At 36.7% G+C, this 27,748-nt stretch overlaps 1 long non-coding RNA gene across 5 annotated transcripts; it reads right to left on the bottom strand.

Annotated features, from left to right (window-relative positions):
• LOC140615221 (uncharacterized) lies at positions 1-27,698 on the bottom strand. 5 transcript variants are annotated; one of them, XR_012016015.1, is made up of 6 exons: positions 27,368-27,698; positions 14,647-14,682; positions 10,579-10,688; positions 7,162-10,246; positions 6,016-6,158; positions 1-5,914 (listed from the first exon to the last, which is right to left on the bottom strand). It is a non-coding gene; the product is annotated as an uncharacterized lncRNA (long non-coding RNA). The 5 variants fall into 5 exon arrangements; XR_012016016.1 differs by having other exon boundaries at positions 6,016-7,296; positions 10,209-10,246; XR_012016013.1 differs by having other exon boundaries at positions 6,016-10,246.
• Between the last annotated feature and the right edge of the window lie 50 nt (positions 27,699-27,748).

The following is a 27,748-nucleotide window of genomic DNA, read 5'->3' as shown; positions in this document are numbered from 1 at the left end:
GTGGGGTGGCAGGGAGAGTCAGGGAGAAGGAGAGGGAGAAGCAGACTTCCCACTGAGCACAGAACCTAACATGGGGCTCTATCTCAGGGGGATAGACCCGGGGATCGTGACCTGAGCCAAAGTCAGAAGCTTAACCAACTAAGCTACCCAGGTGCCCCAGCATTGATCTATCCTTAACTCAAGAACTGTTCTTATAGCAAGGTAACCCATAAAAAACAAGCCATTCTTGGAGAGCTTCAGGTTATTAGTCCAAGGTGAATACTTATTTAATAGCTGAGTTTAAAGAAAGTAGAAATATGCTATTTTCTTGAATAAAATGTGTTCTAAACAATACTATATTATGTGGTAAATAAATTATTTTAACCAAAATAATTCAAAACCTCATGAGATATGTCTGAATAATCAAGATGTTCCTGGAGTTTCTCGTCTAAATTTCAAACAATGGTAAATATTTGAGACAAGATAATATAAAGTACCCATAAAGTACCCAAAACTTAATTTACAATTAAAAATAAAATGCAAGAGAACAAAGAGAAAATCAAATGCTTTATCCCAGAATAAAAAGCCTGTGAATAGTTTCCCTGGCAACTAAAAGCCTTGCGTGCCTCTGAGATGTGCTGCATTGATGGCTAGCTGTTAGGTGATGGAATGTCGTTTTGCAAATGCAAAGTATACTAGACAAATATTTACTGGCAATCTCCCAGAAAAAAACACCCCTTACATGGAAAAAATTCAACATGGCTGAGGTTACTCTTCAAAAATAAGGAGTCATTTTGCAGGGTGAAAAGATTGTCTGTGCCACCCACATTCCAAAACATGCTATTGATTTCACAAAGATTTTGTTTACAGGTTCAATTGTGACCTGACTCAGGCCTCTGAAGATTGCCTGCTGGCAAATCTGATTGCAAGTTTAATTTTAATTCAGAGATGATTTAAATAAAAACTAATTGTTCAGGTTGTCAGCACTATGAAAAAATATAGAAGAAAACACACACACAGACAATATTCCAATAGGAAGACATTACTGCATTTTGGGAGAGTTTATTTAAAAGTAATATTTCTGCTCAAGACTCAAAATAATTTCACAGCACACCCAGTGAACAATTTTTAAAAAAAATCTGAGATGGAGATTTAGAGATCAGAGAAGAGATGGGAAGAAAAAAAAAACATTCAATCAAAAGACTTTTTTTCTAAAAATGTTAAGGAATCTCTTTGGAGGCTATAAATGAAGCAGTTTGGTTTCCCACCAAATTTGGAATGCTGAGTAGATGTATTAGCTTTGCACTTTTGGAGAACTTGGTGGGATGGAAGAACACAGTGGCATTTGGGGTTTGGCAAAATCCCTCAAATTATTTTTCAGACACTTTTGGTTTGGCAAAGGCAGATTTGATTTTGCCAAATGTCTTTTTCCCTACATTGGAACTCAAGTGTACTTCAAGGAAAATTTAATCCATATGCTTAAGATTTACTTATTCTTAAGTCATCAAATTATTGTCTTGAAACAATAGATTAATGCTCAAAAAAGTCTTTTGATCTATTTAATGAAATTGTTATAAAGCAGCCTTGCACTCCATTCCTTCCTTTTTGCCCTGAATGTTGAAGTCATGTGATATCAGCATCAAATCAAGCCAAAATTTTGGACAATTTACATTTTGTTTCCTATTTAGAGGCCTGTGAGTATGCAGTGGTTATAAAATTGTAGTATATAAAAGTGTATAAAATTGTAAAATAAAACTCCAATTGTAGATTTTTCTTTGTGATTCAAGTTCTCAGTAGATAAAGTGGTTATTATTCAGGGAGATTATACAACAGTTACCTTAGAAATGTCAGCCTTCCTTGGTGTCACCTCTCTGGGCTTATGGTTAGGCTCTTTGCTGGTGTGGCAGTCATAGAGGCACTGCAAATCCTCAGTGCTATGAATAGGTATCATTTCTGCATCCAAATATACTTTTTATTCCTATCTTTTCTAGCTCAAAGATCTTTTCTAGCTCAAAGCCTATCCCCAACCTTGTCTAGCCAAAGGACTCACATACCTCCTAAGCATTTATTGAGTACTACTTTGGTTAGCCAACGAAAAGCACTGAAGCTGAGCTTAAATGGTAAAGTGAAATTGGTCAAAGCCATGTAGTGGAAGTGCTTTCTGGTGATGTCTGGCTAAGCACAGGCAGGGAATGGTCATAGTTACAATCCCTTGGGTAAGATAGGTATCAAGATTATGATGACTATATGTCCTCAACTGACCCCAGAAGCTTCTAGGAAGCATAAACTCCTTGGACCATATCTCAGATCTCACTCATAAGAAAGTGACTTTTGTGTGGGGGCATAGCTAAGAGTTGCAAGGACTGACTTGGGGTATGGGCAGTGACCTAATTTAGGGGTTAGCACATGGCAGGTAGTGAAGGGATAATCCGGATGAAGAGGGGCACCTGGGTGGCTCAGTCAGTTAAGTGTTGGCCCTCGGCTCAGGTCGAGATCCCAAAATCCTGGGATTGAATGCACCATTGGGCTCTCTGCTTAGCAAGAATCTATTTCTTCCTCTGCTCGTGCTTGTGTGCCGCCTGCCCCCCACCCCCTGACATAAATAGAATCTTTAAAAAAAATCTGGGTGAATAATACCAGAACATGAAGCTGATTCACCTCCTGGTTTTGCAGAAGTGGCAGCTCCAGTTTTTCTTATGCTTGCCCTGAGCATACAGTTCTTAAATAAAGCTATCCTCATGCTTGTGTTCAGGAGTTTCCTATTATTCTCTCTAACACCCAGATGTCTGGGCCAAACACTATACTGTTGGGTCTTGGTGATAAAAACTAGGTGCCACGTGTGTATATTTTTATAATTTTCCTTAGAACATTTAAGAAAGCAGATGATATAAAAAGTTCTGTGATAGGACAGAGTATCAAGGGTGCTTCGAGCAAAGGCAACTGAGATTTAAATGATCAGGGAATGTTTCCCAGAGGAAGGGGCTGCTGATTTGCATCTGGAAAGACAGTTACACGAGTCATTCCAGTAAGGAAATGGAGAGGGAAAGAGAAGGGTATTCTTGCCAGAGGTATCACCATGGGCCAGGACATGGAGATAAGTTAGTAGGGCTTGTTTAAGAAACCACAGTTTATTGTAGAGTATGAAGAAATGGTAGTGAAAATGAGGAAGAGAGATGATTTAATGGTCAGCTCCAAATGGGTTTTGTATTTCATGCTAAGGAACTTGGACTTTATAGCATAGGCCTGCGGAATCATTAAAGATTCCAAACTGGGGAGTTATATGATCAGATTTGCATTTTAGAAATATCATTTTGGTAGCTATTTGGAGGGGTAGTCTAGGACAATGAGGTCAGTTTGGAGGCTATTTCCACAATTCAATGTTTTAAAATAATATTTATTTATTTGAGAGAGAAGAGAAAGAGAGAGAGCAGGAGCAGGGGCAGAGGAGTGAAGGGAGAAGCAGACTCCCCGCTGAGCAGGGAGCCCAATGCAGGGCTCGATACCAGAACCCTGAGATCATGACCCCAGCAGACACTTAACCAACTGAGCCACCTGGATGTCCCCAGTAAAGGCATTTTACGACAGGGAATATAAATTGGTCAGGGAATATAAATTTGAGGTCAAACTTATAAGACTTGATTACCGAGTAAATGTAGATAAGGGACAGAGAAAGGCAAAAAGTAACTCTTGGGTTTCTGTAACTGAGTCAATGATGGTGCTATTTACTGTAAGGGATAATTTAGTAAAAAGGTAGAAGTAGAAGTTAGTAAGTAAGTTCGATTGTGGTCATCCCAGGTATATGGACCATGCGAACGCAAACATCCAGATACAGGTCTATAGTTCTGAAACAGACATATATACCTGAGGGGATTGTTGAAATATGGGAGACTTTTGTGGTCATTGAAACAAACATCCTTTTTCTGGAAGAATATATATGGTGTAAAGAGGGCTAAAGACAGAATCCCGCGTGTTCTTCATGTAACATGGTGCTGTGTTCCATGAGGTGGCAATCTCTTCAAATTTAGGTAGCTGATTGGGAGTGGCAGAGTCCAGAGTCCTTGGGAAGATCACCCACAGATGTCATAGCTATTCTGTGGAATGCTTGGGCATACTGTTTCTAATAGTTTATGTTGTGATCCTTGATGTTGACTAACATGAGGGTCTTCTGTCACTTTCATTGCTACAAATCTCAAAATATAGTCAAGGATATAATGTACCACCTCAACACCTACTTCTGCCTTTTTCTTTCTCAGAATGGAAATGGCCAACCATGGTGTTCCTGGGGGAATTGATTGTTCAAGTACCTAGGAAGACCTGTGTGTGGGTAATCGAGTGAGATGGAAGATGGGAGGGTGATAGGAAGGCCAAGCAGGGCCAGTGCTCTGCAGGTGGTGGTCCTACATCTTTGACCTCACATGCAATCAGTAGGTTTGTCAGTTTGTGGTCAGTGTAGTATCCAGACTACCTGCGATACTGCAAATACTTCAGATGAGAATGTCAACATATTGAAATCTTTGATATGAAAAAGTTCAAAGAGATTAGAAATTCATATTTTTACAAGAAATGTCAACATTACATTTGCCAATGAAAGAAAAGGAAGAGCTATTAGATTCTGGAAATATAATGTTAACTGTTGTAAGCATTTGAATGGTTGTCAAAATTAAGACAATATGTTTATCATTTACATATGACAATGATTGCAACTAGAGGGAGAACCATATAGAATAAAAATTGTAATGCTTTCCTCACAGAACTGAAAAAGAGAATATATTCATGAGTTGACACAACAGAACCAGTTGAGAGAGAGTGTTTATAGTTACAGGAAGAGAGAGGAGATAAGTAATGGAAGAGTCTCTGAGGAGGTAGGAGGAGAGAAGATCAGAGGACTGGGAAATGGGTTAGCTTCAAACACAAGAATACCCCTTTCTTGGAGCTTGTAGGGGCAGAGATGAGTGTGAGGTCTGATACTAACATATGGCAATCTGGATACAAATAATTGAGGGCATATAGACCACATAGTTTTGATTTTTCTTGTGTAACAGGAGGTCAAATTAATCTAAGAGAAGGGAGCTTAAGAAAAGTGGTTAAGTTTGAAGTTTGGTGAGACTGGTTGAAGATCTTGGTTTTCTAATGGCTCTAACCTGAATGATTTTCTCCAGACATATTTAGCAGTTATAAAAGCAGACAAGATAGACAGCTGAGTTGATCCAGGACTGGGAATACCACAGAGTAGCCTTAGTGCAGAAGTGATGTGGCTTGGAGGGAGAGAGCAGTGTAAGAATGTTTGAAAGACAGACCATAGGACTGGGATAACAAGGGATGGAAGTGAAGCTCTTGAGACCTCCAAGGTAGAGTGGGACCAGGAGTGAACTAGGTGTCATCAGAATTGTCAAAAAATCAAGCGGGAGAAGACAAAATTTTGTGCAGTGTTAGAGGGGGTTTAGGAGATTTTATTTAAGATGAAATGATTCTGTAGATACAAGAGAAAGGCTTTGAAGGGATTGAAGGGCAGTAGAGACAATTCAGGAGAGAGGAAGCACAGGGTAATTACAGGAGAGAAGAGATGATCCAAAAAAGTTTATATTTTAGGTAGTGTTATAGGGGTTCTACAATTTCAGGAATGGGAGGAATCCCTGAGATCAACAGGGCTTCATATCCCACGGGGGTGAAGACTGAGCTGCAGTTGGTGAAGGGAGGCTGGCCATGGACTCAGGGTCCTCCTAAGGTGTAGAGCTGGAAATGGTGAAGATGAGGAAAATTCAGCTTTAGGGGCAATGCTGTTCACTGGTCTTTTATCATCTATCTATCTATCTATCTATCTATCTATCTATCTATCTATCATCATCTATCTATTTATTTATAAAACTTAAATGCAATTTGCCAACATCAGTGGTCTGCTCATGCTTCAAGTTCCCCATGATGCCTTCTCTGACACCTACAGGTATAAAGCAAACATTTTGTTAGGAAGGAGACCAGGGGGAAAAAAAAGACACAATTTCTTGATTGGGAGGTAGCTCTGTGTCATCTCAGCTTTACCTTTAAGGAAGTGTTGTGGACAGAAGGCTCGTGAATCACAGTGAGCGGGTCAGGCCAGAACTCCATATAGCACTGGGAACATTGCCACAAGCAAACCTAGTGAAACTCTCAGAGTGCAGCCTTTTGTCTCCAGGCCGGTCCAACTAAAACACAATTTTGACTCAGAAGAAAAAAGCATGTTATCAACCAACTTCACCACTTGAAATGAAACTTGAAAAACATCCTCAGAATGAAGGTAGGTCTTGGTTCACCCTTTTTCCTGAAGCAATTAAGGTTTAAATGAATATTTATATCTGTTCTAAATCTGATATGATGGAGACATTATATGATTTTAGATTATTTATAGGTGTACTGCTATATGTATCATTCATTTTGCCACAAGTATTCAAGGTGTTTAAAGGAGGAGGAAGAGCTCATTTGTTGGGGAGTGCAATTTTCAGAAATAGGTTAAGCCATAACCGCAATATGAAACATTTTTTAAAGCTGCCAGGTGTACGTATAACAAAACATAAGGATAATATCTGTTTTTAATTACATGCCTTTAAAATATTTTTATACAAAATGGAATTTTGTTTTTGTCAGATGCTTTTCTTATTTTTTTTCTAACTTTTGAGACAGCACTGAGCAAATAATGGGGAGAAGAAAAGGAAAGAAATAAATCAAGTATTAGTGTGATACTATGTATTTACATAACAGCTCTACCAAACACGGAATTCCATCTCCTTGACTGTGCCCTGTCTCCTACTCATCACTGTGCTGGTTCCTTTCTTTACATTCCAAAGGACAGAGAACATATCTGGTACATCATGGTAATCTTTTCCTACGCCCTATGAAAGATGGAGGCTCTCCCCCTGGGAAAATGCTTGTATACACTCATGTGCACACACACTCACACACAATTTTAGGAGATTCATGCCTTCTGGTTCTATTCACCCCTTTGAATCTCATCCTTAGCGTCTCAAATTAATTTTTCTCATTCTAATAAATGGACACTCAGTACAAAATGCCATTTATCATTTGGGGCTGTTTTTACAATCTTTGCCTGACATAAAATAAAACCCATTCAGTCCTGTCTGATAAGCTACACTGCAAGAAAGACATAGCATTTTAATTAAGGACGCATAAGGAAGAAGGCAGGAGGGGCACCTGGGTGGCTCAGCGGTTGAGCATCTGCTTTCGGCTCAGGGCGTGGTCCCAGGATCCGGGATCGAGTCCCACGTCGGGCTCCCTGCATGGAGCCTGCTTCTCCCTCTGCCCGTGTCTCTGCCTCTCTCTCTGTGTCTTTCATGAATAAATAAAATCTTTTTTTAAAAAGGGGAATAAGGCCGGAGTCTTGGGCAGTAGGTTGTTAGGTGAGTGCTGAGGTGAGGTGAGGGCTGTTGGAACAAAGGCTGGGTAATTACAGATTGAAGTTTACCAATTGTTTTCTCTTAGATCTCAGCCAATTGACTAGAAAGACTGAAAAGATGCATTCTTTGGTTAAGGAAAGGATTCCTAAATTTCTGAAGTTGAACACTGCTGATTGTAGGAAAAGATTGGATACTCTCAGAAACCAAAGAAACATCTAAAGAGCGATGTGTGTAAAACAAATACCTACAGAGTAAACCACAAAGGTGCCATGTGAGGAGTACTGTCCTCAGTGCTTTCTAGTTGACAGTTGGCCTCCTTGTGCTTTTATACAGTGAGACATGGCTCCCAAAGCAGTGGTCCCAGAAGCGTCACTGCCTGCACTATTCCCTCCTAGACAGTCTTTCATTCCTTGATCCTCTCCTGCATCCCCAGAAGGAACGGAAAACATGCTGCTTTGGTGGGACATTTCAGCCCAGAGTTTCAGTTCAGCCACTGTTGTAGTAGGAAGCTTTGGCCTGCTTTCTCTGCAGCCTGTCTCAACTGGAGCTGGGGTGCCCAACTCTTGCTAGAAATGAAATGAAGTAGATGACTAAAATAAAACTGCCTGTGAGAAGCTAGTTTATGCATTAAGACAGAGAGATAGCTTTAGCTACAATTATATTTACAGGAAAAAAAATCAACAATAGAAGAAATCATCAAATAACACTCTCTTCTTCTTTCTTCCTGACCCAGATTTCCTTCCCTTTTGTGCTCAACTCACAATCTCTTTGTGCACAGTTTATTTTACCAAAGAAACTGTTTGATAAACTTGGAATATGTCAGCTGAAAACAAATCTATTTGATCAAAAGAGGAGTGTCAGGAACCCTTCATCTTTAATTTGAAAAATTGGGAGCTAGGATGATGTTTATCATGGGGACAGAAGAAAGACATCGTAATATTGATGGGTTCCATTTAAGACAAGGTCAGATCCTGATCCCCACACCAGCTGAAGGCCAAAAATCATTCCAGATTTTGTTTTTTGTTTTGTTTTGTTTTTTTTTGCTGCTTCCCAAATACAGCCATGATATGTCAGTTTAAGACAAAAGAGGGTCATACCTTCCTACAGGTCCTTTCCCTCTAGGAGATTTTGAGGGAGAAACCTGTTTTATGACTCTATACATAGTTAGGGGCACATGATACTGATCTACCAAAGTAGACAATTTTAAAGCTGGGAAGAAAATAGCTATAAACTCTGCCCATCAATTTGCTGGATTATTTCATCCTCTATCATGATACAAATATCTATGACATTATAGAGAGAAGCTTGGTCTGAGATACTGTACTCATCAAAAATGTGCTCATTATGATTGAATCACAGATTGATAAAATATGATCTAAATTGTTGTCAGTAATCAGGATTTAGTTTCCCTTTGGCTTACTTTTTACCATCTGGTTTTGGTTTTGTGGTTGCCTTTCCAGTTCTGAGCAAATGTAATAAAAAAGATGATTAAGAAAATAAAAACACAATATGATTTGAGAATCTCATCCTTTCCAACCCTCTAAATAAATAGATATTTTAGGAAAGCAAGACTGAGTATGATATTACACTAGACACATTTTAAATACCCAAGCTGGACATGAAATGAACGTTTCATTCTTGAATGCCATGTTCAACAGGGGAAACTGATTGTTTGACCCACCCTGATATTCTGTCGTAACAATGACACTGATAGCAAGAAAGAAAAAAGAGAGAAAGAAATCCAGCAATGAGAAAAAACACAAAAATGTATTTGGTTAGCATGGCCAAGAGTGGAGCCAAGTTCTTGGGGTAACCATCAATTCTCTCCTTTCAGAAGACCGTCACATTCTCCTCCATCAGATCTTATCTACTATGACACAATTAAAGCAAACGATTTCTGTACAACTTGGTTGCCTCTACCTTGAGTTCATGGAATCTATTCCAGGTCTATTGGTGATAGCATGAAAGTAGTAATGGTAGTAATGATAGTTCACATACACTAAGTGCCCCGTGTTGTACCAAGCATATTAAGGCATTATCTTTGGTCCTCCCAGTAATCCTCTCTGGTAGCCTGTATTATTATTACTACAGGTTTATTGAGGGGAAATCAAAGCTTAGAGAGACTAAAAAATTTGCCTTAGGTCATAGAGTTAGTAGGAGTATGGAACAGTATCAGAAACTACATTTGTATTTCAGTACTTAGCCTAGATCTTGATAGTCAGAGACAGGCACCTATCAGAATAAGAAAACTATCTGGAGACTCTGGAGCTCTCTCTCCTTCTTCTGACTCCCAGTTTGTGTTGCACATGTCCTCTCAGTACACTATTATTACAGTCCATCTCACCTGTTTCTTCTCTATCTGTTCTACTAGACTGGAACTCCTCAACAGTGAATCCAGAACCCTGATGATGCCTGACACATAGTAGGTACTTTATACATGGTTGTTGGGTGACAAATGCTAAACATGATGACATACTGGGGTTTTATAATAAAGACCAGTTTTGCCAGCTAATTTTGCATTTTTTTCAGATATTCAATAGTTTTGTTGTGATTGCATACCAAGTTTTAAAGTGTAAGCAGGTGTAGTTGAAAATACAATGTGATGCATAATTGCCATTATTATACTTGGCATTTGCAAATTTAATTCTAACTACAGAATTGGCTATTGCATTGTATAGAAAAGAAAGTGTTTTAATTTAGCATTTTAATAGGAGGTGTATGCATATTTACTAAATTCATTATAAAACAATCATCAAGTAGTTTTTGAATATCTATAGCACAAAACACAATTAGCTTTTTGATGGAGGATGTACTCTTATTTTAGCAGAGGTTTATTTCACTCACAGCATTGCTTCTTACTTAGCTCAGTCTTCAGATGCCCTCTAGTGGTGATAAAAGTAAGTAAATAATAAAATAAGGGGAAAAAAGGATTTATCCGTTAGTGGCTTTTTCACAATCAGTAATCACATCTGTTCTGATTATTATATAAGTAAAATATAATAAAAATACGGAATATTTATCTTTCCTTTTAAATTTAACGTCCCTTTAAAATGTCTCAGTATAAATATAATAGTAAAAGAATATAGACCTACAAACACATTTATAACTAAATGAATAAAGCATAGGGAATAATTAAACAAATGTATGTGAACCTGGGATCTGGCTTAAGAAATAGAAAAGGAAACAGAGATATGGAAGTAGAAAAGAAAAGCACTTAGTTTTTGATTCAAAAGGCCATTGTCTGGGGTGCTAGGTGGGTCAGTCAGTTAAGCTTCCAACTCTTGATCTCTGCTCAGGTCTTGGTCTCAAGGTCGTGAGTTCAAGCTGTGTGTAAAGAAAAAGGCCATTGTCTTTCCATGATCATACTACTTCCCAAGAAACAGAATAAGAAAACTCAACCTCATGTGAATAAAATCAACCTTCAGCTTCATGAACAATTAGGGTCTAGCCAGCTGATTAAACCAGTAGTTTTAACTGAAAAAAAAAAAAAAAAAAAAAGGCTTTCATAATGCTTTGTACATAATGAGCACTCAATAAATATTTTTTATTTTGTACTCAGTAAACAATCTTCTGCTCATAAATATTGATTGGGTCTTTTAAAAGATATCCTGGGGAAATATGATTTTCTATCATGGAAGAAATTAATATTATTTATCTGCTTTCTAATTAAATTATTCTAATATCATTTCCAGAGGAAATGGTTTCATTCATATTCTAAAAACAGAAACAATAGTATTTTAAAAGTCTAGTGGTTTACGAGTCTTGCAATATTGCATTCAGGATCACTTCTCACAACTCTATCAATTTAGACTACTTGTAATTCAGAAATATTTATTATTTTTCAACATATTGGAGATTGACACCAACCCTGCTATCTTAAATTTGTATAGGACCAAACTATCTTTCAGTGGTCAACACTCAAACTGTGTCTGATGACAGTTTCCACTTTGTAAATAGAGAAAGTAGTTTTTGAAATGCTTAGAAATATACAGATGCAATTCAACATGCTTTTCCCACAAGATGTCACTCTGGTACCTATGAAATATAGTCATAGATGTATTTATCTGTCTGTGACCTTATTTTTTTAAAACAATAAAAAAAGATCTATACATAGGCACATGATCCTGAAATGAAGCACACATAGGAGATCAGTGAATTTATAGATATCTAATATCTACTACATATGTATGAAAGCAAACCTATTTGTTTGGATTTGGATATATATTAGAATCTTAATTATATTCATCCAAAGGGAAGTATAAAACTGATAATCTAAAATGTGTGTGTGTGTGTGTGTGTGTGTGTGTGTGTGTACATATGGCTGTATTCAAGATTATTCATTTTTAGGCAAGTACCCTAAAAGTACATGGCATGTCACACTCTTCTCATCAAGTATATGACATATTCATGGATGGTTACAGATTGAGTTTGTATATTTAATGTGCATGTGTGATAGTTATAGGGTGAATATTGAGTGGTTTCTTAGTGATGAACAACTGGCAAATTCATGTCTGCCTTGTTTTTGCTTTAAGTGAGTTTGAGAGTAAGAGACAAAAGTCATTCAGAGCAGAGTTCCAAGTCCAGCTTAGCCGCCTGTATAACCTCTGGCAAGTTAATTAAGCCTGTTTTTTTAATTTATAAAATGAGGATAGTAATATCTATCTCACTGTAGTTGCTTTGAGAGTAAATCAAGACAATGCATGTAAAGCACCTAGCACAAAAGAGCTTACTTAAAAAATAGTAGGGGATCCCTGGGTGGCCAGTGGTTTAGTGTATGCCTTTGGCTCAGGCTGTGATCCTGGAGTCCTGGCATGGAGTCCATTCAGGCTCCCTGCATGGAGCCTGCTTCTCCCTCTGCCTCTGTCTCTGCCTCTCTCTCTCTCTCTCTCTCTCTCTCTGTGTCTCTCATGAATAAATAAATAATATCTTTAAAAAATAGTAGTTACTATTAATTTCAAGAGGAAGTGTTAATTAGAATCAGATTTTATGCTTTGATTACCGGTCTTCGCATATAAAAGGCCTGAGTTTGGCTTTTATATAATAAAATTCAAGCATATCTATCAAAATTTAAACATCTGTAATAACTGATACTATGGCCTCTAATGAAGATTTTGTTTGCTATACTATTTGCTTGAAGAGTAAACAGGTTTGGCTTTGCTTTTTGGAATGATTTTCTTCTGGTGGTGACAGTAGCTGCAATTTGTCTTAAATCAGGCAGCTGCAGAGAGTTAAACATCATTTAGCTAATTGTTAGGCAAACTGTGGGATTTCTTTTGTCCTCTTCTGTTTTAGTCCTGCCTTGTAGCCTTGTATTATGGTATCTCTAAGTCTTCAGTAACTCCCCAGGGCTATGAGGATAAAGTGCTCAGACATCTGCAGCCCAGTTAATGGAGTCAGCCTTTGATATGGCCCAGATATTCTCACCACTGGCTCATCAGCTACACTTTACAAATGGCTCTCAATACTTGAAGGCTGAAATGACTTGCCCAAAATAATACTGCTCCTGAATGGGCTAAGACTAGAAAACAAGTGTCCCATTGGCACCATCTCTGGATGAGAAAGACTCCTAATCCCATAAAAGCCAGGATTATCTTTTTCAATACAAGTCTCTCTCTCTCTTTTTTTTTTTAAGATTTGTTTATTTATTTTATAGGGGGTGAGGGAGGAGCAGAGGGAGAGGGAGAGAATGTCTCAAGTAGTATTTGTGCTCAGCCAGACCAACTAGGGCTGGATCTCAGGATCCTGTGATCATGACCTGAGCTGAAACATAATTGGGTCACCTAACTGTGCCACCAGGCACCCAACCTAAATGCTGTGAAAGACCTAACCAGGCTGGGACAATGAAGTGCAGCATTCTCAGTCATCTAGAGCAGTCAATTTATACCAGTCAGTATGAAGATGTTTCAAGGGCTTTAAGAACTACATCATATATATATATATATATATATATATATATATATATATATATTATTTCTAAATGTTAAAATGAGGACACTAAGTACAATAAATAATACAATATTGTTAATCATTTTAATAGGGTAAATTGATCCGTTGGCCACTCTGAAGTTCAGGGTCCTATCTGCAGGTGGTGACTCCAAGTTGTGCTAGAAGCAGGTAGGGTCATGTTGCAGCAAATCTTCGCTACTCAAAAGTGTAGTCTACAGGTCAGCAGCCTCCAAAAAACCTGGGAGCTTGTTTGAAATGTAGAATTCCAAGCTCCACCCAGATCTTTTATTTAAAAAATATTTTATTTATTTATTCATGATAGACACACAGAGAGAGAGAGAGAGGCAGAGACAGAGGCAGAAGCAGGCTCCATGCAGGGAGCCTGATGTGGGATTCGATCCAGGGTCTCCAGGATCACGCCCTGGGATGCAGGTGGCGCTAAATGCTGAGCCACTGGGGCTGCCCAGTTTAGATTCCTTTCTAATGTGTTGGCTGGTTTGACCAAGGGAAAAACGGGTAAAATCCTTGGCATAGTTTTTGATACTTCTTTGTAACTCCATAAATGATAGTTTCCTTCTTCCTTCTTGAAATTGTATTGACTCTAGGTTGTCTGGCAAGTTTAAGAAGTTAAAAAAAAATGGACAGAAATGTTTTTCTACCTTTTTATAACTATAAAAAAGGAACATTTATTCATTAGAGGAAATTGTGACATATGTATAAAGAAGAAAACAAACAATTTATCAGTACAGAGGGACAGCCACTACTCTTGGTGTATTGTGTTCCAGATATATATAGATTTATTTAATAAATATTTTATTCAACAAAATATATTAATTTATTTAATATACTGATTGGGTAATGCATTCATATGGAACAGTGGAATAGCTGTAACCTCCTTATATAATACTCCTTTTCTCTTAAAATATAAAGAAGAATGTAAGCTTGTAGTAAATAAGTCTTAATTAAACAATGGGGAAGATGAGAGGACACATCCCTCCAGCAAAGGGTTAGTTAATTCATATTTGGTAGAAAAGGGATGGAATTACCTAATGAGTCAAGTAGGCATAAAAAACAAAACACACCTAAAACTGAGAAAATGTTAAAAGAACATCCATAGGAAATGAACACCATAGGGGAGTCAGTTCTTGCTACAGGAGGGAAAAGTATTAGAAACAGAAAAGTGTTTCATTGAAAAGATGTCTTAAAGTCTGGAGAACTCAAATGGCTGAAGAAACATCTTTTATCTCTGAAGCAACAGGCTGGGAAAGTATCTAAGAGAAATAGTTCTTGATTTGAGCCAGATTCCCTAAACAGAACAAACAGTGCCATAGCTTACCTCTAGGCAAAGAGCAGGAGATGGCCCACTGCTGCACTGTAAGGAGATGAGAAAGGATTGGATTCAGTTTGAGGTGCAGAAATACATAGAGAAAAACATGATTTTGGAATTGTTGGGCAATGCTCATTCTTCTGGTTTAGGGTAGCAAGAACCAGTGGAAAGAGAGAATGGAGGTAATGTCTTCCAATCCAATCCTATATATTAAATTCAGCGTCAGAGAGCCATTTAACCAGGCAGGGATTAGAGGAAAAGTGAAGTCTGAATTATTTGTGAACGATTCCAAAAGGAAAGGGGTCTCAGAAAAGACCTGGAGATTGGAGGGATATATATATGTGCTAGTATGTGTATATATATATATCGCCTAGCATGCTGAAATAGCAGAGATTGTCAGATACAATCATAAATGATAACTGCTCTCTCTTACTCTCTCACGTGGTCCTTAATGAATCTGCAACTTTGGCCCTTTGTAAATCAGAGTTCACTTTTCCCAAAATGCTTCCAGAGACTGCACTGCTACAGGTAAATCCAAACAGCATCTCATGTTTACATTTGTCTGTCATGAAGAGGATATCAATACACCATGTGTACCAAACTCAAGGACACATTTAGTTCTAGAAGTCATTCTTCATGGGCTGCAGGGAAAGAAGTACCTGATTCCTCCCATGGGTTGTGAAGGTTCTCACAAAATCTCTTGTCAACTCCACCTCTTGGCCAAATGCTTCCAACTCCTTTTACAGGATGGAGGTGAGTAGTTAGTTAAGGGCTGTAAAACTGGTTCTTGACCAGTCTTTAATGTTTTGTTGCATTCATAGTTTGGTGGTCTTGCACCAACACTTTATGTGGTGCGATCAAGATATAACTTCTAGTTATTTTTGATAATGATAGGCACATGCTTATGTAATTAGTTTACATCCAGATTCACATCAGTTTTAGAGTTGCTTTTTAGTGTCTAAAATATTGAAGAACTTGTGTGATTTGCTATTCTAAACAATACAGCCTAGAAAGTCCTTTAATTTCCTTGAATTTTATTTTTATGTTAAAAAGGTTGTATGTTCTTGAAGATTTGAACTTTTAGGTTGGAAGTGTATTTTATTTTTCAGAAGAAAACATCTGTAAGATTTTCTAGAGGAATAAGGAAATAAAATGCCACAGAGAGGAAACAATTTACATTGGGGATTGAGCATATATGTGCAAGTTACTGGATGTCTATAAGATAAATCTGTTTGGGAAAATGTCATTTTGGGATTACATTTTTATGTTGTGAAAGAGTAAGATGGAGAGAAATGAATTTATAGATTTCATTGCTTTCTCCTGCAAATGGATTAACATGCATAAATACTAAATGCACACATTAAAACTGCTACTTGGCAGATGTGGATTATATTCTAAAGGGACACATCCAAAGAGCATCACTCAAATCACTTATTTATTCTTCATCCTCTATTCATGTTTCAGTACACTTCTACAATATTATCATGTACAGGTTTACATAGCTCTCTGTAATTGCCCTTTTGCTGTTTCATCCCTGGATGAATTCTACTTTGAGAAAACTCCTATACAATTCAGCTTGAATAAATCAGTACATTTACAGATTGGAGTATTACCTAATATAAAAATCACATTTTTTTTTTGGTTTACAAAAGATACACTATGAAATTTCCTCAAATATTAAATCTTCCTCAGGGTAGTTTTAAAAATTAAATTTCCACAAAATTGATCCAAAAAACACATTTTTGAAAGCCTGAGTTTCCTCAGAGGACACCAGGCCATATGCAGTAGTGAGGTACATGGGTGTCAAGTATCTTATGGACAGAGTACTTGGGGTCAAGTGTCTTATGGGCAGTGGGGAAATCTAGACAGAGAAAACATAAATGGACTAATTCCTGAACAAATACGAGCCTAGCCCTGTCTTTCAGGGCTTGCAGGACTAGCCAGGGTAACTTTAGGGATCTCATGTGAGCAGGTAGGGGATATAAATTTAAAAATGTTTACTTATTAATGCTAATATACTCTTACTTGTCCCACAGATGGAACCAAGTGTGGAGTAGGAACTGAGGATATTTAGGACATGCTTTTTATGAGATTTCTTTTCCTTTGGTTCTCATCCTCCACCAGGATCCTTGCCAACACTTATTATCCCTTGTCTTTTTGATAATAGGAATTGGCTATTTTTTCCAAACTGATCAGAGTGACCAACAGTACACAAAGAATTATTTGCCAAGAATTACTGCATTTTCCCCAGCTCTGTGTGGTTTTGTTAAGTTTGTATCATTGGCTAAATAAAAGTGAGCATATAATAAGCATAGGACAGTATGTGACCTCCTCCCACATATGGCAACCTACAATGTTGCTGGTGATATTCTTTACTTTAAAATACTAAATATTTGGGATCCCTGGGTGGCTCAGTGGTTTAGCGCCTGCCTTTGGCTCAGGGCATGGTCCTGGAGTCCCAGGATCGAGTCCCACATCAGGATCCCTGCATGGAGCCTGCTTCTCCCTCTGCCTGTGTCTCTGCCTCTCTCTCTTTCTGTGTCTCCCATGAATAAGTAAATAAATCTTAAAAAAAAAGGTCCTCTTCTTTCAAAAAAAATACTAAAAATTATAACACAGGTTGACTTGAGGAATTTAAGAAACAGAGATGGGCATAAAAAAGAATTTAATGTATTTCCATATAAATCACATAGCTCAGATAGCATTATTGATATTTCTTTTTACAAACATGAAATCATATAAATACAATTTGTGTTCTGCTTTTCTCTCTAATTAATGAGCTGTGAATATATTTTAGAGGCATTTGGTCAGAATTATCTACTAATATAGTGCTATTTTTTCTTTAAGTTTTGTTGTAACCAATTTAATCACATAACCCCCCCCCCCTTTCCCCCTGGAGGCAAAAATAGGGGAACAATTCCCCTTCTAGTTCAAAGCAGACACTTCCATTTATTTTATCCTAGGGTCAAACAGTGCTAGCCTTATGTGAGGCTGACAGGGCTGGGTCTTCCCTAACAGAACATGCTGACATTTAGAAATAAGTGTAGATCTGTCTGGAAATAGTAAGGGAAACTCAAAGAGAAAATGGGAAACCGGGAAAAGAGTCTTGTTTTGTTATAGGATGAAAAGAGATAGTAAAAGGAAGTCAGGAGTTTCACTATGGTAGTAGTTGAGTTTACTTGAAGCTTGGAAAATTTGAAAGTTAAGAAAAGGATAGTCTAGAGGAGCTTACGGTGTGGAATTCCCAAGCCTCACTGCCATAACAATCAGGCATCCAGGTCTTGCCAGCACCTTGAGGTTAATGGATGTTTGTTGGTGGTGGTAACTCATTCAACAGACAATTTATTTGTGATTATAACTTTAACCAGATGCAATATGCTCTGTTTCAGAGATAATATTTCACTGTAAAAAATCTAAAACCATCCATAGTACTTACTCATCTGAGAATAATTTAAAATGTCAATAATCAAAATGATAACAAATTCATTTATAGATCTCTTTTCTTGAAGAAGTGTGAAAGTATTTTTTTATAAAATCAGATGATAAATTTTTACTATCAGTGTCCTGGTTTTCCCCATATTACTAATCTGTAGATATGTTTTCAGTAGCATAGTTTTGGGGAAATACACTATTAATTTGGTGATGTCTCTACTTAACTGTCAGTTGCAACCTCAGCTAATTGAATTAAGACATTTTTCTGGATAGAATAGGCAGGCACACTTTCCCTTCATGCCATTGGTCTATTACTACCATTCCATGGGCCTTCAGAGTCCAATAAAGAGCATTGGTTCTGCATGAGAAAGTATGGGACCACCTACAGGGGCATGTGGAAACTAGAAAAAAACAACTCCCAGCTATAACTGCAAGGAGCTGTAGAAGAACATCAGAGAGGACTGAATACTTGAAAGGGTGGTGGGGATTAGATCTTGCTGCATTAGGAAAGAAAAATAAGAGGGGAGCAAGGCTTTCTGTTTAGTAAATGTTACTGAAGTCCTGTGAATTTTAAAAAATGAAGACAGCGAGGTATTTTATATGAGTAGATAGCAAAGGGTTATAGTTCATTTTTTGCCCTAGTCTCCACAGCTATTGGTATGGAGGGTACTGAACATTTTCTGAAGTACAGCACACTTTCTAAGCACTGTGAAGATAGATATATATTTAATAAGGTTATTTAGCAATAACCGGTGTTAGTTAATAGCAGGGTTGATATCAAGCACACTTTTGAAAGTATGATTTAACCTTCTGGATATTCAGAATTGCAGGAGGAATATGGGTTTATTAAGAAAAAAATAGAAAACGCAGGCAAAAGGGTAATAATTATTCACTATCTTGTCACGCAAAAGCATAGATATTTATATATGGCAGATCATACTGTTGACTTTTAGATTTTTCCAAAATGAGGAGCTATAAACAAAAAGTTGATGGCATCATTTTCGAGGTGCACTATTACTGCAGTTGTGTCCCCCTGCCCCCATTAATTAGATTTTTTTTTTCAAGACTTTCTTTTCTTTTCTGAATTGGACAGGTGGACACATTTTCACTTCTTGTCCCCAAAACTAATCACTACCATTCATTTATCGTTATTTGACACAAGGCATATTAGCTCTGTATATAGTAAAGAAAAGACTACTCTGTCTTCCAGAGTCATGCTGATGTTTTAAAACCCAACTGGGGCCTCTAAATGGATAGAACAATAAAGGGAACAGAATACTGGAAAAAAAGAGTCAGGTATTTGGTAGATAAAGGGAATCCTCAGGTTTCCCTGCATGTAATGGGAATTAGTCAAAGCCCAAAAGCCCCTAAATCTGAGGAAAGAACAGATTTTTGGAGAGATGCATGGCAAAGTCATCATCCTACCTAGTATAGACTTGTGTACATACTCCAAGATTAACAGAATACTTTGATTGGCTAAGTTGATGGTAGTTTTGAGATATTAATTAAGATAGGAATTAAGATATTAGTTAAGATAAATTAAACATGTTAAGATTTTATGTATATTTATAAATGACCATAATGAACTCTAGGGAACTGTTAAACTCCGTTTCAGGATTATGGGAAGAAATGGATTTGTCAACCACATCCTAGGACCAAACTAATGATCAGAATTACATCTAGTGTGGTAGTGTCACAGCAAGAATTTAACTTTTTATTTTTTTCTGCAGTTCTGTTAGGATTCTATCTGGCCAGTAAATGTTGCAGGGCAGCTGCATACTCTATAGGGAACCTAGAAGTACGGAAAAGCCAGGCCAAGATCTGCTGCATCTGTTCCCTTCTATGCAGTTATCTCACTTCCACTATTTCAGAATTCTTGGCTGGTAACTTGGGAAAATACAGCAGGGTGTTTATATGCATGTGGTCTCTTCCTGCCAATATATAATCCACCTGCAATCTTCATTTTACCTTTTTAATGTTTATAATAACACAAATAACAGGTTTACTTAAGGAAAAGAAAAAAATATATAAACCAGGAAATACTGATCAGAAAAAAATAAAAAAAAATATGGTGACCCAGATTAAAAATAATAATATATATTTTCACAAATAGAATCATCTTGTATATAATGTTTATATTGTGCTTTTTCTCATAAATGGACTGATAATATGTATCCCTGGCATCATTTAAATTGCCTTCAAAATTGAGTGCTGTTTCTTCTTCATGCCATTCTCTATTACCCACTGTAAGATTTTGTTTTCCTTTTAAAGCAGTCCATTAAAGATCCAACAAAATGATGTTAAAGAAATGGGGTCCTCTAGAACTGAGTTCCTGCGAAAACTGCATGGAAAGTGTAACAGAACAATGGAAAGGAAATAGAATGCTAAAAGATTCCATTTTTTTCTGCAGAAGGAAAGGGGCAGAGAAAAGAGACTTGGGATTTTCCTAGGATAGTGAGGTTTATTCAAATTCAAGACAACACAAGAGCTGTCGAGAGTGAATGCATCGCAGAGGAGCAGACAGCGGATGTTTTCCTCTCGTCTAGGAGAATATCGGGTCACGAGCCAAGTTAACAAACACTCATGGATGGTTATGATGACCTATGTGTTCAGTAAGTCATTTATTCATAGTTCCACAGTGGAGAGATGTTTTACTTTCCAATTTCTAAGATCACGCAAAAATACATATTATTTTGAGAATAGATAAATGTATTGAAGGAAAATCATTCTATATGCTGTTCACTTAAGGTGACACTATCCCTTTTATTTCTTTTCCAAAACTCAGATCATTGTATATTCCAGGTTTTAGCTTGTTTTTTTCCTCTTATCAATACATTTTTTTTTCAGTTGTACAGTGACTTGTTTTTCTATTTGATCTGAAACATGACAATTTCAATTGTTCCTTCAATTCTCTGAAATACCTCAGGAGCCTTTTAATAAAACCTTCCTTCTATTTAAGTTAGGAGTCTTTTTTTTTGGTGTTTGATACCAAGAAACCTTAAGCAGTATACATAAGAATTACAGGGGTGATGAAGAAAAACAGGAAGACACTCAGATCTAGTAAAAGTGTTGCTCTCAAAGGGGCAAGTTGAAATAAAAAAAAAACAAAGACAAAAACCTTCATTTGAAACTGCATGAACAGGAGGAACTTACAGAAAAATAGAATGCCATTAAAAAGAAAATTAGATCTTGCTGCCAAAGGGTAAAAAATATTAGAAATTGAGGACTTGGCAATTTCATTAATTTAGTAAATGTTATTCAGAACTTGGAAATATTTCAAACAGAAAAAAGAAAAAATTTTTGGGGAGAGTGTATTATCTAGGACTCACTAAGGATTTTGGTCTTGGAAGAACCAAACAGTAACCCTGTATTAGAAACTCTCTGAGGATTCTCCAGCTGGAAAAACCTCCAATGTGGAATAAAATTTATTGGATGAAATGTCAAAGAAGAGGCAGGGCAGTGAGTGGTCAATATAGCAAGAAAGAAGACAAGATTGAGACTTGCTTCCTCAAAAAAGATTTTTTTGACCTTTCTGTATTTTGCAAATATTCAAAATTAAGCATGAATAGAGGAAGAGGCCATTTCCTTAAAATAATGTACATACTTTTTATTAAAACTTAAAAGCTCATTAAAAATTACTTATAATTGCCACTTCAGAAGGAAAATCTTGTAAATATATCAGCTTTTCTTAGATGACTTGTGATACTATTCACTTAATTTTGTTAAATAAACAGGGAGACCACTTTGAATTAAACTAATATTTATGGCAGATGAAATTAGATGCATTAAATCTCTAGGGTGAGTCCATTTTCTCCTAAGATACACACAAAAATTTCCAGGGGTAAAGGAACCATATGTGGACTCTTTTACATTTTGTGGATGGTCATGAACCTAAAGACTGAATCCCAGGACTCTGGAATCATGACCCGAGCCGAGCAGACACTCAATCAACTTAGCCACCCAGGTGCCCCTAAATTCAAGATTTCTATGACTGACTGTGCTTGGTGTGTGTCCCATTCTATCAAGTTTTAAGCTTGCTACTCTATTTACGGCCAATAAATATTTAAAGTTTACTAGGGCACTAATGTATCTTGATCAGTGATCTCAACTCTTCAAATCCTTATCCATTATATTGTATACTTTTAGAAATAGTTATGCATCTTTTCTAGTTGGCATAGAAGACAGCACACTTATAGGCAATAAGGAGTCATCAAGAAGCTTAAATAGACTTCTTAATGTCAATCTATGTGGGAAATAAAGGCAAAAGAAAAATTATTAAATTTCCTCATGACTTGTAGCCCATTGGCAGGTCCTGGAAACAGGCTGAGTGACCTTCCTCTAGGGACTTAGCTGCCTCAGATGTTGATACTTTGCTAAGGGCAAAAGGCAATCTTAGCCCAACCCCCAGGCCCTATAAGTCTACTTCAACATACAAAAATTCCTTTGGAAACTTCCTTTATTTCTACACCCCAAGATACATGTTGGCAACCATCCCCCAAGCATATGACTATGTATGTATGTATGTATACATACATCTGAAGGGTCTTATGACTAAAGTTTTTTTTTTTAATATTTTAAAATTTAAATTCAACTAATTAACATATAGTTTCAGAGGTAGAGTTCAGTGATTCATCAGTCTTATATAACACCCAGTGCTCATCACATCATGTGCCCTCCTTCATGCCCATTACCCCATCCCCCATCCCCTCCTCTCTAACAACTCTGTTTATTCCCTATGATTAAGACTCTCTTATGTTTTGTCTTCCTCTCTGATTCCGTCATTTTATTTTTTTCTCCCTTACTCTATGGTCTTCTGTTTTGTTTTTTAAATTCCACATATGAATAAGATCATCTGATAATTTTCTTTCTCTGACTGATTTATTTTGCTTAACATAGCACTTGCTAGTTCCATCCACATTGATGCAAATGGCAAGATTTCATTTTTTGATGGCTGAGTAGTATTCCATTGTATATCCATTCTTTTTCTATTCATCTATCAGTGGACTTCTGGAGTCTTTCCATAGTTTGACTCTTGTGGACTTTGCTGCTATGAACATTGGGGTACAGGTGCCTCTTGGGATCACTACATTTGTGTCTTTGAGGTAAATCCCCAGTAGTGCAATTTCTGGGTCAGAGGGTATCTCTATTTTCAACTCTTTGAGGATTCTTCACAATGTTTTTCAGAGTGGCTGCACCAGCTTGCATTCCCACCAACAGTGTACAAGGGTTCCCCTTTCTCCACATCCTCGCCAACTATCTGTCATTTCCTGCCTTGCTAATTTCAGCCATTCTAACTGGAGTGAAGTGGTATCTCACTGAAGTTTTGATTTGTATTTCCCTGATGCCCAGTGATGTTGAACATTTTTTCATGTGTCTTTTGGCCATTTATATGTCTTCTTTGGAGAAATACATGAGTAAGGTTTTATTAGAAAGCAATAAATGACTTTTCCCAACAATAGCTAGCCCCTTCAAGGTCCTGAAAACCTTGTTTCCAAAATTCCTTAAAGACTATGTTCCCCCTAAGCCCTTCCCAACTTGAAAGTATATAATCGGCCACTCCTCATGACCCCAGTGCATCTTTCTGCTCATGGGTCCTGTCCCTGTGCTTTAATAAAACCACCTTTTTGTACCAAAGATATCTCAAAAATGATTTCTTGGCTCTTGACTTTGAACCATAGCATCTTTCCTACATCAAATTACCTTTACTGGGCCCGATTGTACTGGTCCTATAGAGAGTTATGCTAATTTTAGAATAGCAGTCGAATACACAGTTACATGTCTGTGGAATTTGCATTTACTTCTGTTTTTCCTCCAAGACATTAATAAAGAGTAATGAATCTAGTGACTTTGAATGTATTAGCTATAAAATGGAGACAAGAGAGTTGAATGGTCACTAGAGCCTCTTTGAAACCCCATGCCAGGGCAAAGGGATAGGAAGTAGGAAAAGGAGTGAAGAAGGGAGAAGAATAAAGATGGAGAAAAGCTGTTTTATTTTTTTTTAAAACAAGGTTCCCCAGGTAAATCTGAGAAAAGGGAAAGGGACTTTAATTCCTATAAGCAATATTATTTGTAGATTAAGTTAATTAAAGCCATATCAGAAATTGACTATGCTTTATAAACAATCTTTGGTATAGTTTTCTGGATTTTCTTTTACTTAACAGTTTATGTTCCATTTGAAATGTTCCAACCTTGTCTCGGCTGAGGTAAGAGGAAAGGATGACTTCCCATTCCTTTAACTTTATGATTTTAAACAGTGTAGGTCAAATCTGATAGTAGATTTAAGGGCCTCATTTAGGAATCAGAGATAAAGAGATTAGATAGTTAAGTGCAAAAACAGATTTTAAGGCAAGAAGCAAGATGGAACTTAAGTAAAAAGACCAATTTTCCTAAAAATAGTGTTGGGATGCCCAAAACTCCTTTTTTATTAGGTGCTAAAGTCCAACTGACTGCGTTCCATTGTGTGCAAAATTACTTTTTGAGTAGATTTATGGCCTAGCATGGGGTTGCTTCTGTGGATTATCTTTGGGAGGAGATAGAATGGTCTTTTCTTTTTATGTACATATCCTTCTTTAGCTCCTCAGCTTTTCTGAGGTCAACTCCACCCCCAACACAGTTAATTATTAGTATAATTTGCTCTGTACCTACTTGGCATAAAAAATAATTCTACCTCAAGTTCTGGTCAAGTAGTATAACCTTAAAAGCACACAGTAGCCAGATAGCTACCAAAACCTCTGAGGAGTACCAGAAGGATATGCTATGTATATATGTAGACACTTAAAATCCTCTTGTACATTATCTTTGCATCATATAGTAGTTTCCTGGACCATTATCACTGGCTTCCTGTAGAACTGCTTTTATTGAATTAACTGCTTTCCTTAGGGTGCTGGTTGTGTAGTGTGCATGTTGGCATAATCAGATCACATGTATTCTTTCTGACTAAAAGTTAATAACTGGTTAGTTTGATTGATTCAGGCCCTTTGCCTCAATCCTTTTTGCCATGTGAGGAAAGAGATACTGAACCAAGCATTTTCTGGCACAAGAACATTGAGTTGATATCATTTCAAACTCTAAGTACTTACACTTCTCTCTGGGGTTAGGACCCTGGCTGTTTTGTTTTTGTTTTTGTTTTCAGGCTGTTTTTTATGGTCCATAGATAGGCTGTAATTTCCCTCTATAGCAGTCTCTGGTCCCCAGGCAAAGAAGCCTGCTAAGAAAAGTTATAAAAACTTGGAAGTAAAGCAACAGGTTGACTATATGACATTTCATTATCATTCTGGAATGTTATCTAACAGGCTTATTGAAGAATTATCTAATTCTCTAGAGAAATACATCTTTGATTTACAATTTGCTATTAATTAGAGACTGACTCTGTACAGTTAGAAAAGACTGATAGATTACAAATGATTTTTACCAGTAGATATCTAATGCATTCTTTCAGGTAGAAAAAAAAAACCCACCCAGAGATTATAGTTTTATTGCCCTCTAGGACATCAGTTTTCAAATATCTAATTTATCAGACATGTTTCATCACTCCTTTACTGAATAACTCTGTAAGCCTCTGTTCCTCAAGTGTTCTTTGAACCACCTTCCACATCCTTCTGGCTCCATCATTAATGAGTTAGATTTTTGACACATGGTCTTTTATTCCCTCTCTTAGAGAGCTCTCTTCTTGGATCCCTATAAGCCATATTCTGATGATTTTTCTGAAAGGCAAATGGTGTCATGGGAAAAGAATTTTAGAGTCAGACAGGTTTAATCTGGAATCGCAGCTTTCTGACATACTAAGCTTTGCAACCTTGAACCGATCACTTAACTTCTCTGGTCATATTTTTCTCTAAGGTATAATGAATCACATGTGTTGCAACAATTAAATTTCTCTGTTTATTTTCCAAAGTCCTTTACAGTTCTAAAATTTTCTGATTGCAACATTTAAGAGCTTCTTATTCCCAATTAACTTTTAAGAGTCAGAAGTTTAAATGTGCAAAGTTCATTTCTCCTGGTTCAATGCTTGACCATAGAACAGCAATAGTAGGTTGAGCTGAAAAAACTCAAATATCCTCCACAAAGTAGGCTCATAAATTCCTAGGATGTCGAGTCACCAGGTCACCAGGCAACCTCCAGGTCACTTTCAGTTCCATTCAGAAGTTTCAGTTGCTTCATTACAATTTAAACCTAAGTATCTCACAATTCAGGGGTTTGACATTTAACTTTAAAATAAAGATGGCTTATAGGTAAAAAAAATTGTTATAACTTATGCCAAAGTCCACTGAAAAAAATACCAGATGAGGTTAATTTATTCCTGGGGCTGTAATATCATCTTCAAGGACAGACATTGGCAGATGGTGTTGTCTCAGGGAATTACACAAAAATGAGCCTTTCTAATAAGAAATTATTTTTCTCTATTCTTATGGACTCATAAAACTGATTTTAAGTTTTCCTTATATAAAATTCCCCAAATAGATTATATTTCATCATGTTTGTGAGTTTAAAAGTCTGTTCCTATTTTAATTTTTTACATGAACACCAAAATGTATTTTAATAATGCTTTTTTGCAGATTTTGACACGGTGGTACCCTGATAATATTTCTAACCTTAATCTGTTTTCACTTTCTTAATTTAAGTTACATTGCAAAGCAGAATAATAATAACTAACATTTCCCAAGGATTTTTATTACCACAATAGCTGATGATTTCCTGCATATAGGACAAGTGTGAGCGGTATATCCATTTTCATTTTTTGCTAGTTTGCTTTAGCTAGACAGAAGTTAGAATCTTATGTGACAAAATCATGAAGGATGCCCATGAAACAAGTCACAGGTCCCACTCATAGTCATTGGGAGAGGATTAAATATAGGCATGAGTGAGGCAGTGATTACTGGCGGCCATTAATTGTTCACCACAATTCACAAAAAAGTGCGCTAAGGTTTACTTGTAATTAAATATAGAGATGTAATATTTTTAATGAAATCATTGTGTCTAAAATTTAAGAGTGCCTTTTCTGGTATTTCGACTTAACTCAGCAACTATGTTAACTTAGATTTTACTTTCTTTCCTATATTTAAATGATTTGTTTAAGCTGTAAATATCATAGGAAATATTTATTATATTGCAAAATTCTAGCTGGATATTATTAAAAATAACTCCCTTTTCCAGTGGCGATGACTTTAAATAGCTGTATTAACTCTCATTTATTAATATCAACTCATATGTACCCAATTTATACCAATGAAAATACAAATCTCCGATTTGTTCTGTCATGTATTCTTTCTTCCGAAAGATAAATTGACCATCTACTTACCATGTTTACTTTTAAAAGCAGTCGAGGATTTTGCATTTCATGAAGTCCTTGTGTGTATGGTTAAGTTGGTTCGTTTATGATGGTATTTGAATCAACAGTTGCATAAAGATGCTGTTTTATACTACTGTTATCAAGAAAATGATTGACCTGCAGAAGAGTCTAGAGTTTTCTTATCACATGATAATCCCTAAACTTTATTCCCTCTTACTTAATCACATAACAAACCTAAATGTTTTAGGATATTAGTAGACTGTCCTATAGACGAGGGACTAGTAGCAATGCTAACTTGGGAGCTGAAGGTTGTTTATGTCAAAAGTGCAGGAGAACCTAAGGGGAGTCATAATCTATGTTATAACAACATCACCATAGAGACAGAATTGT

This window comes from Canis lupus, chromosome 23 (assembly GCF_048164855.1).
Source record: "Canis lupus baileyi chromosome 23, mCanLup2.hap1, whole genome shotgun sequence".
In the NCBI taxonomy this organism is placed as follows: Eukaryota; Metazoa; Chordata; class Mammalia; order Carnivora; family Canidae; genus Canis; species Canis lupus.
This window is presented reverse-complemented; position numbering and strand designations above follow the sequence as displayed.